At 36.6% G+C, this 16273-nt stretch overlaps 1 protein-coding gene across 10 annotated transcripts in view; it reads right to left on the bottom strand.

The window, feature by feature from the left end:
* Nucleotides 1-16273, bottom strand: part of SLC4A7 (solute carrier family 4 member 7) — a 111064-nt gene that overhangs the window by 79813 nt on the left and 14978 nt on the right. The gene's annotated exons all lie outside the window — the stretch shown is intronic.

Here is a 16273-nt window from a genome sequence, read left to right as displayed (position 1 = left end):
TAGAAGACAACTAGATTTTCACATCCACTTCTCTAATTGAGGATACGATTTATTTGATTGAATTATATTAAAAAACCCGGGTTGGGGAACCTGGGTGGCTCAGTCGCTTAAGCGTCCAACTCTTCATTTCTGCTCAAGCATGATCTCGCACTTCATGAGATCGATCCTCGTGTCACGCTCTGCATGGACAGCACGGGGTCAGCCTGGGATTCTCTCTCTCCTCTCTGCCCCTCCCCTACTCGCTCGTGTGTGTGTGTGTGTGTGTGTGTGTGTGTGTGCGCGCGCGCGTGTATGTGTGTGCATGCACGCGCACGCTCTCTCTCAAAATACACAACTAAAAAAAAAAAAAAATTCCAGGTTCACATAATACTGTTGGAAAGGGGAAGAGTGTTTTAATATTCTTTTCAGGTAAGGTGGATATTCCTCTTTGATACCTATCACCAAACTTAAGAAGTAGTCTTTTTTCCTTATTTATTTATTTGTTTGTTTGTTTATTTATAAGTAAGCTTTACACCCAAGGTAGAGATCAGGACCCTGAAGTTGAGTCACATGGCTCTACTGAGCCAGCCAGGCATCCCAAAAGTAGTCATTTCTTAAATGTCAGTTTGCAAGGTGGAATCTAAAACAATTTCAAATGATGGGGCACCTGGGTGGCTCAATCAGTTAAGCGACCAACTTCGGCTCAGGTCATGATCTCACAGTTTTTGAGTTCGAGTCCCGCAGCGGGCTCTGTGCTGACAGCTCAGAGCCTGGAGCCTGTTTCAGATTCTGTGTCTCCCTCTCTTTCTGCACCTCCCCCTCTCACACTCTGTTTCTCTCAAAAATAAAGAAATATATTAAAACAAATAAAACAAATGAATGCTGTTACACATTGTATACTGAAATCCACTGGTCTATCATGCACTTTGAATGGCTCACCCATTTGCAAAATATGTTTTCACTGGGTACTAGAAACTTTCCAAACTTCACATTTCATTATGCAATTTTTAAAAAATTACACTTGTTAAGATCAGTAATCTTATCAGAGACATTCAACTACTAAGAAACTGACAAGGTCAGGCTGGCAGACACGTTTTCCAAATTTCCTTTTTTATCATGAAAGCTAGATTTATTATCACTGGTAACAAATATTACCAGCTGTTTTTCCTGAAGTGGCAGGTTCACTCATTTCATAGCTTTTTAAAGAAATATCTGCCAAATGTGAAGTCTGAATAAACCAGTTTAGTCTGCAGTTTTTCTTTCAAGTAAAAAGGCAGCTAGTTTGAACTCACATTTCAAGCAGTCACACCAGTGTTTTTTACTCCAGACAATTACTGGTACTTCAGTATGTAGCACAAAGTGTTTTCATGCATACTTCCTATTTTCTCATTCAGAATATTAAAGCAATGTGCACTCAAAGGTTCAGATTTACTAAAATAGTTTTTACTGCTTCATCAGGACATCCTTAAGTGAAAAATTCATTTCCCTTTTTAAACAGAGAATGCCTCCCAGTGCTGTTTGGTACCTCTGCCTTGTGTTGGGCTAAGAGACCAGCAGTTTCACTCATCATTGTGTCTGCACCATCAATACAAATTCCAAAACAGTGGAAAAAGCAAATAATGTCTTAGCACTACTATAAAAATAGTTTTGACCTTACAGATCCCCTGATCTCAGGGACTGGCAGGGGTCCATGGACAGCACTGCTAAAGTACTGCAAAAGGCTTTATGTTTAAAATATAGAATTAAAGACTTGTGGGTGTGGGGGCACCTGGCTGGCTCGGTCTGTGCAGCATGTGACTCTTGGTCTTGGGGTCATGAGTTGAAGCCCCACACGGAGCACAGCATTGACTTAAAAATAGATAAGTAAATAATGAATAAGTAAATAAAGTGTTGTGAGTGGATTATATTCTTTTTAGTTTCTCTATGATGTTGTTTGTGTACCATTTTATTTAAGAATTGTAAAAAGGCTTTTTTTTAATATTTTTTTATTTTTGAGAGAGAGAAAGAGAACAGAAGCCAGGGAGGGACAGAGAGAGGGGAACAGAGGATCTGAAGCAGGCTCTGTACTGACAGCAGACAGACCTAGGACTCGAACTCACGAACTGTGAGATCATGACCTGAGCTGAAGTCGGACACTTAACCAATTGAGTCACCCAGGCGCCCCCAACAAACATTTTAAAGAATGAAGACTAAAAAGTATCATTCTGTTATTCTGGGTTTCTAGAAAATAATAAAAATACTTATTGAGCACCTATTATGCGCCAAAACTATGCTAACGACGATTGCATATATCCTATTTTTCTATAGCACGTTTAACCTTCAGATATTTCATTAAATCCTCTCAACTCTAACTAAAGCTCAGAGATGTTAAATTACTTCTGCAAAGTCACAGATCTGGTAAGCAGTAGGTTTAGGATTCAAAACTAGTCTTTCTCGGCCCATGCTTTTCCTCTACTCCAACTATGCATAAAGAAACGTAAGGGAAAAAAATTCTAACTATAAAAGATTAAAACAAAATTCTAACTGAACATGAATGAAAAAAATGTCTACCAAATTCATATAAAATATAATCTCAATTAAACTAAACACATTCTTTTTGGATAGACATATTTGCTCCCCGGTACCATCAAAGTCTTTACTTTAACAAAGCAAATAAATGGCATTTTCTATAGAAATATCTATTTCCCAAAAATGTAATCTTAAATTCACTGAAGACCTATACCAGATTAAGAATTAGAAGCCCCAATGGCATTAAGTTACACTAAAGCATATAATTTATCATATTTTAAAAATATTCAACCTTTCCATGATTTATACTTGGCAAATAAACATAAATTTTAAAAAAGCAAACAGAAATCAGAAAAACTGATTTCAAAAATTCTCAATACATCACACCCAGAATAAAAAGCATCTGCAAACAATCAGGTTCAATACCAATTCCTACAATAGCCTCTTGAAATTTACCTCCTATAGAAAATCTTGGCCCTCCCCACTAGTATTTAAGAGCTTAAAACCCTGGTCAGGCATAGGTCTCCCCCAACTGGATTATAAAACCCTGAGCACAGGGATTTAGGTAGAAGAAGGGGGAGGAGGATGGGCAGGGGAAGAGAAAAGGAACGTTAAGAGCTCCCAGGGAGACAAGAAGGAATCACATACATAGATTTTTAATTTCCAAAATTGTAAAACAAAATTAACTCTTCATCAAAATACAAAAGATTCATTTCTCCAACATGCTCCCTGCTGTGATGGTATCCTGGGCACTACAAAGCCAATATTCAAATTAAATGTTAAAAATCAAGTTTACAGATTAAATAGAAAGGTAAAGTTTTATTCCACTTATTCCACTACTCTCGATAAAAAGCTATTAACTCAATATATAAGCTCAGGAATTTTAACCTGGCTATTTCTTTAAAGATTTTTCACTTTTATGTAATAGCAATCCTTATTTTTTAAGGTGATCTACTGAGATATGGTCGACATGTAGAAATCTGTACATATGAAATACATACAACTTGATGAGTTTGGGAATAAATACACACCCATAAAACCACCACCACCAAGGCCAAAGACTTGCCTGTCACCTCCCCAATTTATTACTACTACTACCACTATTATTATTATTATTATTATTATTATTATTATGTGTTTATGTGTGGTAAGAACACTTGTCTTAGTCTGTTAAAAAAATGTAAGTATACAATACAGCATTGTTAGCTGCATGCTGTTACTGTGTAGTGTATAACACATATCCAGAACTTAATCATCTTGTGTAACTGAAACTTTGTACCCTTTGACCATCACCCCCCTCATTTCGTCCTGGCAATCATCCATTCTACTCTCCACTTCTATAAGTCTGCAATAAGTGAGATCCCACTGTATTTGTTATTCTTATCAGGCTTCTTTCATTTAGCCATACACTTATGTAAATCAAAACAGTCTCCTTTATTCCCTTGTTCTCTCTGCTCCATTTTCAACCTTGTCTCCATTTATGTAATGCAAACAGAAGTATATATATGCCTACAAAAAAAGGTAGCCACGTTACAAGTCACTGTTATGTACATAACAATTCAAAAATACATTCTAGAGATTCTTCGGTATGAGAACACAGCAACTACATTTTGAAGTAAATTATTAAATTAACCTGTATGTGGTGGAAGAAATCAAGTCTTAACACAAGTCTCCCCAAAGAAGTATTCCTCGCATAGCACATCCACTCACCAGACACAGGTACTTTCTGTTTCCATCTTGTAACTGTTCTCTCATAACGAGAGTCGCCATCATAACTTTAAATAATATCTCATTTTAGGCAGTATCTGCTAATTTTACAAAAAGAAAAACAAGGATTTTTCACACACCACTCCCCTGACATACACACATACACACACACGCACACACACACCTTTTTCACGTACAATCTCTTCAATATCTCTGTTTTGAATTAGATTTTTATATCAAGACATTAACATTTACATTCTGTACAATATTTATAATAAGCCTTCTAAGCTGTGTCCTCTGGTGAATTCTAAAATTTTGAAATCCATGTTAAAAAACATTTAGAGTATAAGGATCACTTAAACATTACTATCTAGTTCCAGAATCAAGATTTATGATTGGACCATTAGAAAATGTCACTAAACCTCTGACACTCAAGAAACTCACAAGTATTAAAGTAGATCTCTTTCAATGTGACTTCAGTATAATGAGAATAAAAAGAATCTGCCTAAAAATGATAAAATTATTGACTAGATACCAAAAGCAATCCTTAAAATGCAAAATACTGAAGACTTCCGTCTTTATACAAGTCATAAGATTCCACTATCTCTAAGATCATCTATTCCCAATAAAATCATGAAAAAAAGTTGGGGGAGGGGGAGCACTTTGCCTAACATTCCAGTATACTATAAAACTATGATAATGATGACTATGGTATCAGCACAGAAATAATAAATATATTAAATATTTTGTAAGACAAAAGAGAGTCACGAAACAGAAAGGAATGCATTTATTAAATGCAAAGACTTCTTTGGTTTTCCATTTTGTTGAAATACAGCTGTCTACAGCAAACCAGAGGTAAAAATTAATTCTAGGTGGATTAAAGATAATTAGAAGGGTAGGGGGGCCTGGGTGGCTCAGTCGGTTGAGTGTCTGACTTCAGCTCAGGTCATGATCTCACAGCTCGTGAATTTGAGTCCTGCATCAGGCTCTGTGCTGACAGCTCAGAGCCTGGAGCCTGCTTTGGATTCTGTGTCTCCCTCTCTCTCTCTGCCCCTAACCCACTCACATTCTGTCTCTGTCTCTCTCAAAAATAAATAAACATGAAAAAAAAATTTTTTAAGATAATTAGAAGGGTAGGGGCGCCTGGGTGGCGCAGTCGGTTAAGCGTCCGACTTCAGCCAGGTCACGATCTCGCGGTCCGTGAGTTCGAGCCCCGCGTCGGGCTCTGGGCTGATGGCTCGGAGCCTGGAGCCTGTTTCCGATTCTGTGTCTCCCTCTCTCTCTGCCCCTCCCCCGTTCATGCTCTGTCTCTCTCTGTCCCAAAAATAAATAAAAAACGTTGAAAAAAAAAAAATTAAAAAAAAAAGAAAAGATAATTAGAAGGGTAATATCTAAAATTTAAAACAGTATTTTATATTATTGGAGTTAGGAGATATTCTTAGGCAAGATGAGAAATCTAGAAGCCATAAAGAAAAAGACTGACACAGATTTATTTCACTCTATTAAAAAAAAAAAAAATCAGGGGTGTCTGGGTGGCTCAGTCAGTTAAGCGTTCAACTTCAGCTCAGGTCATGATCTCGCGGTCCACGAGTTCGAGCCCCGCGTCGGGCTCTGGGCTGATGGCTCAGAGCCTGGAGCCTGCTTCGGATTCTGTGTCTCCCTCTCTCTCTCTGCCCCGCCCCTGCTCAAGCTCTGTCTCTCTCTCTCTCTCAAAACTAAACAAACATTAAAAAAAAAAAAAAAATCAAACATTTCTCTAAAGCAAAGAACATCACAAAGAGACGAGGTAGAACACAAGGAAATATATGTAGACACGACGGACATGGCATTAAATCTCTCTCCTACCAGAAACTTCTTGATGTAAAAACGAAGTGAAAGGAACACAGAAATGGACAAAGAATATGAACCAAGTGATTCCCTTAAGAGAAAATACAGATGACCAATAACCATATGATAAGATGGACACTCTCACTAGAGGTTAAGCAAATTTTACTCGTCAGATTAGCAAAAAAAAAAAAAAAAAAAAAAAAAAAAGTAATTAGCATCTAAAGCTGATGAAGGTAAAGAGACACAGACATTCTCATAATTCTCAGTGGGAATATAAATTTCTCAGCTTATATTTTTGGAGAATATGCTAGCGAGAATCCTTCTTATTTTAATCTTTAAGAATATTCTTTGTGCAGCAATATAACTTCTGAGTATCTACCCCACAGAAATAAAAGCACCAAAATATTTAGATGAGGTCAAGCATGCTTACTGTTCAAACTAGCAAAAACAAAACATAACCTGAAAGTAAACAAACAGAAATAGTTAATTACTATTACACGGTAGTAGAATATAAAGAATGAGACAGAACTAGGAGGTTGTACTCAAGAATATCAATTAATATGTTAAGAAAAAAAGCAAACTGCAGAATTATGTTTAATACCATCACATTTTCATGTTTTACAAAGGGTAAAACATATTTGTGAGTAACTGTTTCTATGAACATAGACAAAGTATAGGGGAATAATACATTGGTCTGTTTCAACAAAGATCATGGTTCTCTAAAGATGTTAAGTATACGGTATATAGTATAAGTATATAGTATAAAATTTAATACCAAAGATAAACATTAAAAAGTCACTAAAGATGAAAAATTATCAGTTTAGTCAATTCTTCAAAACTATGACCAATTCATGTTTTAATAAATACAACTTTGATACGGAGGCAAGTAACATTATGAAAGCATATTTCACAAGGTCAGAAGACGGTTCAAAATTTTCCTCAACACATTCCCATTTTTTTTTTTTTTAATGAATTTGTAGTTAGGAGTCTGTTTCTTGGTTTGCCTCTCTTTTTTATTCCTTTGCTCATTTGTGATGGGTTACCAGGTGGGAGGTGGGTGGGAGAATGGGTAAACCAGGGGATGGGGATTAAGGAGAGCACTTGTGGTGAGCACAGGGTCTTGTATGGAAGTGCTGAATCACTGTATCGTACACCTGAAACGAATACTGCACTGCATGTTAACTATACTAGAATTTAAATAGAAACTTAAAAAAAAAGAATAAATTTGTAGGCACAGTGGGAAGAAACTAGCATTTTCTCAGCATCCTGGTCAGAAAATTACATAATCACATAAACTGATTTTTCTATCATCTTAAATTCAGGAAAAAATAATACAAAAACAGAATTCTAATTGTGAATTTTAATCAGCCAAAGGGGAAAAAAATCTAGAAACGTTAAGTGTGGTGTAGAATTGTACAGGAATCAAAAAACATGAAATCTGCATTTAAGTTCCCTTTACAAATGTGAAGTCACTTTTCCAGTACAGCAGTCCCCTGACCAGCGGGGGATTCGTTCCAACACCCCCAGGGGATGCCTGAAACCACGGATGGTACCAAACCCTGTATATGTCCTTCCTGTGCATACAGCTATGTATAATTTGCATACACAGGACATTAACAACAATGATAAAATAGGACAATCAGAACTACATACTATAATAAGTTATGTGAATGCAGTCTGTCCCCCTCAAAGTATCTCACGGTACTCACCCTTCTTCTTGGGATGATGTGAGATAATAAAATGCCTCCATGAGGAGATGAAGTGAGGTGCATGACAGAGGCACTATGATGTGTGTTAGGCTGCACTGGCCTTGTGACAACAGTCAGAAGGAGGATCATCTGCTTCTAGACCTCCCTCATGGCAAGTGAAACTACTGACGGGCAAGGACGACCACAGAGGAACACAATACAGGCGTAATGGCTAACGATGTAAAGGATGCTGCTGACACAAAGCAAAGGACCCAGTGAAGTTTCTTTATCTGCCCAGGAAAAAAGGGGGGGGGGGGGGCGGGGAAGCCGCATTTTTTCTTAATTAAAAGAAAAACATGTTTTAAATTCTTTAACTTAAATTGCTACCTTCTCATATTTTCCTAAACTCTTAAAAAAAAAGAGACGTGGGAAGAACAATCTCCCTTAACAGCAATGGACAGGAATTTAGTTGTATTTCTTACTACACATAGACCTACACTGGGGTCATTACTAGCTTGTATGGTATCAGAGGACAAAAGTAACAGATATTATTTATTAAAACGTTCTATATGCCTTACATGCATTCTTTCATTTACTACCCTAAACATTTCTAGGAGGAGGTATCATTATCCCAAATATATAAAAGAAGAAACTTAGGCTCTAAAAAGTTAAGTCCTTTTCCCAAGGTCCCACAGGGTACACTGGAAGAAGCTAAAATTTTAAATCACATCCAATTGCCTCCAAGGAGATGCACTTTTCAGAGAGCCACTTACAAGCCTTATTTTCAATTCTCACAAGAACTCTGCAAGGTAACACAGCTGATCATTTTCCGATCCAGGGTCACCTGACTTCAAAGCCTATGCTCTTTCCACCAGGCCACACACCTTCCCCGAAGTTGAACTACATATAGTTTTATTTGTTCTACATATAACTTTAGTTGCTTCTATGCCTCATTTAGGGAATTGTAAGTAAAATGTACTGAATCACAAAAACACTCACCTAATTACTTTGAAATACTACTTTAAATCTATCAGAAATTTGGTAACAGCCATAAAATAACTCCGATCAAAAGCAAAAACTTTAACACAATAAATTAGCATCAGTATTATAATAAAGTTATGGGGATATTATTTTACTTTGGTTTCCCATAGATAAATGTGTACCGAAGAGCCAAGAAAAGAAAAAACCCTCCAAAACAAATGAAAACATGCCTCATTTTAAAACATGTTTCAGAGGGAAGCATAGTGAGTCCACACCCTTCACCATTGCTAAATATCACTGCTGAGTTCACATGGCTTAATTTGGGCAACCAATTCAGTTTTCACCAAGGATCGGGCTTTATCAACGTATAAGATCACCATCTGGTGGCGATCGTCAGACATGCAGGATGTCCAATGATAATGGAGAGTTCACGTTTCAGGCAGGAAATTCAGGGTTTGAAAAAACTTCTGTGGGAGCTGCTTTAAGAAGCCTGAACATTAACGTCATTCAGATCAGACGGTAAAGAGCTACTGAATAAATTGTTCCATTTATATATTAGAATACTTAGGAAATGACAGCTATATTTTTTATATGGGCATTTTACATATACCACTGAATAATCAGTGTGTTATCACTGATAACCCCGTGCACTGCAGGCTGTTCAGCTGCATATCTGCCTTCTTCTAGGTGCCAGGAGCACACAAACCTCCCCAGTTGCGATAGGCAAAAATGTCTCCGGGAACGCCAGAGGCCCTAAGGGACGAAACACACCCCAACACGCAGACCCACTGAGGAACCGCTGCTCTAGAAACACCTGCGAGCTACTACTTATCTCTAGTATTTTAAGATCAGTGAAACAAACAAAATCTACCAGCTTCTTCCTCAGAAGTCAGCATGGATGCCCACCGAGGCGAACATAAAGTGAAGCCTTCATCCTTATATAAAAGTTGCATTTAGCAATGAACTCTACAGACAGAAATGCATCTGGGGCTTGAAGGGTTTTACTGAAAGGTACTTGTTCTCAACGTACAGGAATCCCAAGGATGTCATATGGATAATTTTACAGTATAAACTATCCCTACTGTAGTTTTAATAATAACTCTTAGAGAAATAAAGGCAGGATGGAAATCTTTTTACATATGTGTACCTTTAAGACATTGTAAAACAAGTCCTCAGGCCTTACTTATTCACCTATAAACCTTCCCCTTTCAAAGTGGTTTTCGAAATACAGAGCATCTCTACGTTAACTCCTCCAATCGACTGAATGAATCCACTAGAAACATCATCACAACTTGTCCCTGTATGTATTTCACCACAAGGGAGTTATCTGGTTAATCTGGTAAATTAAAAGTCATAGACTCAACCTTGCTTAGAAGGATCCAGACTAGAGACTGTCAGTTTGACAACAAAAAATTGGGGAAATTGAAGCAGATGAGGACAAAAGACGCAAGTGACTTCAAGGGGCACTTCATAAAGAAGCCACGTGTCAGAGATGAGGAAGAGGAAGATTAGAGAGGTTATGCTCTGAAGCCATCTTCCCTTTCTGAAGCTTGTGTTCAGCTTTTCCTGGATCCCAGCAAAAACTACATATTTGCAATAAAGATCTCTTTAACTGTAGCAAGTTTAAATAGATTTCTGATCCCAGGCAACCAAAAGAATCCTGCCTGGAATATTCAAAACCATTCTATTTGTTTTCATTTACCAAGGGAGAAGCTGTCCCTTTTAAAACAGTAGTAGTTTAAAAATCTAAGATTAAAAGTTGCCAAATTTAATTGTTGTGCAGATAAACTAGCAAATTCTAACAATTACAACAAATGGTTGTTGCTATTTACTCTGATACTAGTTCTTTTATGGATTCAGGATAATATTTATCTTCCAAATGGCCCAAATTTGAATGAAATTAATTCATCAGGCAATTATCCTCAAGTTGAAAAGCACATCATCTAACTTTCAGTATTTTCAGCAACTAACTCAATTGAATTCAAACAAATGGTCATTTTATTTCACGTTCTTCCAATATTTTCCATATTTGTTCTCTAACAGAAGACACATTTTTTAACATTTATTTATCTTTGAGAGAGAGACAGAGACACAGACAGAGACAGAGAGAGAGAGAGAGAGAGAGCGCACGCAGGTGAGGGGCAGAGAGAGAGGGAGACAGAGAATCCAAAGCAGGCTCCAGGCTCTGAGCTGTCAGCACAGAGTCCGACGCAGGGCTCGAACTCATGAACTGTGAGATCATGACCTGAGCCAAAGTCGGATGCTTAACTGACTGAGCCACCCAGGCACCCCAGAAGACACATTTTTATCTGAAACAAATAAATAAATAAAGGTTTCTTTCAATAGTAACTCACTTTATGCTTACAAAAGGCAAGGAAGTAAAGAAAAATGACTTGGGTCATCAAGGAGCATGACAGATCAAAGACTGGGTTTGGGTTTACCTCTTCTCCCTCCCAAAATTCACTAACTTGATAGTAATTTTTAATTTTTTTAATGTTTATTTATTTTTTGAGACAGAGAGAGTGCAATCCAGGGAGGGGCAGAGGGAGAGGGAGAGAGAAATCCCAAGCAGGCTCTGTGCTGTCAGTGCAAAGCCCCACACGGGACTCAAACTCGTGAACTGTAAGATCACAGCCTGAGCCAAAACCAAAAGCTGGAAGCTTAACCAACTGAGTCACCCAGGTGCCCCGATACTAATTTTTTAAAAGATAAACTGACAAGTACAAAGAGAAAGAAGAAACTACAACAAACAAGAAACATAGTATCTTTGGAAGACAAAAAGTACATGTTGCAGTGGTTAGAGCATCTGGAAAATAACAGCAACATTAGAATATGTGGCTAAGGAAGAAATAAAGTAAGAGTCAGAAAGCAAAATCATGTTTAAATAATGAAACACTGCATAAAATTTCATTAATTAAAATGACTTACATATATTTGAGAAACAGCTTCTAATTAATGACCTAATCCAGCAAATTATCTCCATAAATTACATTAGATATAAAATTAACACTAAATACTATGGAAAACAGTGCCTATATATACGTAATGCAACCCGTCAACAAGTTTACTCTGGCTACAGATAAAACATTACATTAATGAATATAGATTCTAGAGTCAGATTACCTCAATTCAAATCCCAGCTCTACTACTCGCTAGGCAAAACTGGACAAATTACTTAATCTCACTGAATCTCAGTGTCCTCTATCTGTAGTATGTATTACAACCGATAAATTATAACAATGTAACAAGATAATGAACGTAATGAGCTCAGAAAAGTTCCTGGCACAAAACAATTAAATATTAGGTATTAGAACCATCTTATCATGTGACCGTCTTCACTGGTCATCCTATGTTAATTTTATATTTTATATTTAAGTGAAATTGAATTTATTCTTTACGTATTCACCACCATTTCCCACCTGATTTTAAGCTCCTTGAAAATATAATTTTCTTCACACAGAATTATTAACTTTGTATGTGTACAACAGATCCTTACTGGTAAAAACGAAATACTCCTTTCTAGACAGGTTTGATGCAAGTCACATAGGGCTCATTTTTTTTTTTTTTTTTTTTTTTGCTTTCATTTAAAAACATGGATATTTTGAAAGGTTTTAAAAAAAAACTGGTTTCAGCATAGGTAACGCACTTACTGTCACTTGTCTTTCCAGGTGTTAATGGTTTCATACTCACTTAAATGGCAACTTAAGTCATGAATTCTAGAAGACAGAGGAGGCAGTCAATAATGTAGCCAGCAGATAGTATTCAAACCTAAATCTAAGGAAATGGGAGCGCCATCCTTTAGATCAAGGGTTGCTTCAATGCAAATGATTTTCCATTCATTTTATACAAATTTGCATCTTACTGAAAGCACTATTGTAACTATCCAAAATGCCCGTACATTATTAAGAAATTCTCCATTTGGATATGTGATTTTAAGTGTATCTTTTCACTACCTCAATCATTTGGATATCTATATATTTTTTTCAGAGATTTTTATATCTATCCTTATACTACAAGATACTTTCATTTATTCCTTTATTCACTTAATCATCTAACAGATATTTATTGAGTGCCTACTATGTGTCGGGAACTATGCTAGGAGTAGGGATTTAATATACCCAGACCCAGAGATGAGAAAGTCCAGTGTGTTCAAATAACTAAACGGATTTGACAATGGTTGAAATAGAAGAAAGAGGAAAGAGCAGATAAGGCAGAAAAAAGGTAGAAAAAGGGAAACGGGCCAGACCTTCCAGGGCACAGATAAGTTTCAGATTCATCCTTACAGCAAGAGGCTTTAAAAAGGGAACTATAATCACTGGTACCAAGATCCCCTAGCAAGGTAACAATGTAGAAACTGGCGACAAAGACTCTCTCCTTTGACCAAACTTGAATCAGGCTTCTCTGAGCAGACCTTGGGTTCCCTCTCTGTCCTTGTAGAATCCAGTTTGAGTGAGAATCCTGACAAATGAGTTTAATGAAAATCCCTCATCCTTGGCATCTGACCACCTTGGATACCTGACCACCCTGTCCTCCCTCCCAGATTCTGCAGAGTCGGCTAATAAGGACCCCCTTACCTCTGCTGTTTCCTCTTAGTAACTTTCCACCCACTGATCCCCATCCCTGCTTCTTGGATTTAAATGCCTCTTGTCCTCATTAGACTCAGGGTTGGGTCCAATCTCTCTTCTCCACTGTATGACCACTACACCCGTATCAGGATAGTCTCCCTTAAATACAGTCTGCTTTACCTTCTTTAGCAAGTGTCGAAACTTTTTCCTTAACAAAACGGTACTTTTTCTTTAACACTGGAAGCCAACTGGAAAGATACTACATTATCACAGGCAAAAGAAGACAGAGGCCTGAACTGCAATGATCAAAGGAAGTTTGGAGAAAGGAGACTAGAGATAGGATGCTGAATCCACTGGATTTGGGGTTTGGGCAGACGGAAAGAAAAGTCATGACAATGCTCCCATTTTCAAATTTGAGCCAAATTTGCCATTCATTGATAAGAAACCCAGAAGAAAAGGTTTTCTAAGTCCTATGTAAGACACCACAAGGTCTAGCTGAGCTGTCCAACAAGAAACAGTGGATGAAGCTCCTTCTGGTTTCCTCTACTATCTCTGTGAAGAAAGCAGCACTATTTACTAAGATTGAGGGGGCAAGAGGATACATTCTGGAGAGAGCAAGAATGTTTGATGTGCCCACTGTACAGAACAGGAGATAATTAGACATGGGAGTATTTTCTGTTTCATGAGGAACCAGAGGAAAGAAGCAGGAATGTATAGGAGTACCCATCTATAAAGCTGTGTCATTTAATTTTTCCAGCTGTTCTGGGTATCTCCAGCACAGGTAAACTGACTGAGGATTAGGAATTTACCAAAATATTTAAAACCAAGAGACATGATGATAAATGTCCTCAAACAACAAAAAGGAGGCAGAAGATATGGGTCATGGATTCTAAACTGGATAGGAAAGTGCAGGCAATAGACAAAAACAGAAAACAAGCCAAAAATGAAAGGTAGATTAAGAGCCTCAAGGTTCACAGAATAAGAATTACGGGAATATATCACATTAAGGACACTGTAAAATAGAAACTAACATAAATTCCTACATTGGGGCCACTGAAGACTTCTCTAACAGTCGTCAAAAGCTCAAACATTGGCAAGGCTTGAATACCTCGTAAAGGAACTCAGTCCTAGAACAGCTTTAGAGGACCTCTCATAAGATAGTCATGCCTAAACACACTTAACTTCATCAAGAGCCTAAACTTCAACTATATGAAAATTTATATGAAAATTTTCACTACAGCCACGTTTCCAGTTAAAACTCAACACACAGGGTGTGCCTACATGACTCGGTTGGTTAAGTGTCCGGCTCTTGGTTTCAGCTCAAGTCATGATCTCACAGTTCATGAGTTCAAGTCCTGAGCTGGGCTTGCTGACAGTGTGAAGCCTGCTTGGAACTCTCTCTCCCTCTCCCTCTGCCCCTCGCCTGTGCACGCTCGTGCGCTCTCTCTCTTTCTCTCTCTCAAAAAAAATAAACTTTAAAAAAATAAACTCAACACACAGGTCAATAAGTAAATCACTGCTAAGGTGCCAACATGATGATCCAGTGAAAAAATGACCATTTTGTCTAGTCCTTGCACAATAATTTAACTCTTTTAGAGATATCTTTATTAAAATATCTTTATTAAATGTCTTTAAATCTTTATTATAGGGGCACCTGGCTGCACATGCAACTCTTGATCTCAGGGTTGAGTTTAAGACCCATGTTGGGCATAGAGATTTCTTTAAAAAATAAATTACAGCTTATCAAATAGAATCAGACTCATGCCTCCCTACATCAATGAATTTGGTTCCTATTGAAACAAATGGACTCTCCTTCAGATCCCTCTCCAAAAAAACCTAAGTCTATAAGGATTATCCTGTACACAAATAATACCTGTTTTCCTCCAAGCCTTCTCAAAGTATGTGTATTTACATACACATAAAATCTAAAAATTACAGTTTAATGCCATTAACCAGTGCATGCTTCTCATCTTGCTTCTTATAAAATCCTAAAGCAGTTAATGCATAGCTCTAAGGAACTGATTCAGTTGCTAAGGTATTAAAGGTAAGATTTTCTCCATGGAGTTTCCATACAAGTCCTTTCTAAATGATCATCTCATTAACAATAATATAACATCTCAGCTACATGTAGGTCAAACTGACTAAACAAAAGTCTTTCTATTTACATATCATAAACATTTATATATTTTACTTATTTATTTATATGTGTGTGTGTGTGTGTATATATATATGTATATATACATATACATGTATATGTATATATACATATATATGTATATATATACATTGTATATATATATACATATATACGTATATGTATATACATATACATACATACACATATACATATACATATATATATACACATATATATGTATATGTATACATACATATATATGTATATGTATATATACATACAGGCACTTCTTTCTCATTATGCCTCATTTATTGTATATGGAACCAGAAGCTAAATTCTTCAGTATAAAACCTTTTGATGTAGCTTTAACTTAGACATCAAATAAGTGTTTAATCTAGACATTTATTTGGATATGTTAAAATTTTAAATGAAAAAACAATACATGTGTATGTACACATGTATATATAAATCTCAAAAGAATGTAATGAAATGTTAATCTTATAAAAACAGATTCCCAATTTTTTTTCTTAACAGTAACCCCTGGAAATATAGTACACACATTATCTGTTCACATCCCTGCATGTATATGTAACAAAAGTTTCACAAAACAATTATTTTTCCAACTGTACTGTCTGGTATTTTCTACTTTTTTTTTTTTTTAATGCTTGTGATAATATAATACATTATTTTTACAAACCAGTAATAAATCATAACAGCTTGGAAAACAGTGAGAAGATACAGAGAATGAATATTCTGACATTAAATATCCTTCCTAAATTTTATTTAATCATACCTACTTTAGACGCTGGACAAGCAGAGACTCCTCAGGGTTTTAGCTTCATAACTATTTTGAATAATGGAGGACAAAGTAAAAAAGGGTA

Source organism: Neofelis nebulosa, chromosome 5 (genome assembly GCF_028018385.1).
Source record: "Neofelis nebulosa isolate mNeoNeb1 chromosome 5, mNeoNeb1.pri, whole genome shotgun sequence".
In the NCBI taxonomy this organism is placed as follows: Eukaryota; Metazoa; Chordata; class Mammalia; order Carnivora; family Felidae; genus Neofelis; species Neofelis nebulosa.
The sequence above is the reverse complement of the archived record's forward strand: the minus strand, read 5'-3'. Positions and strand labels throughout refer to the sequence as shown.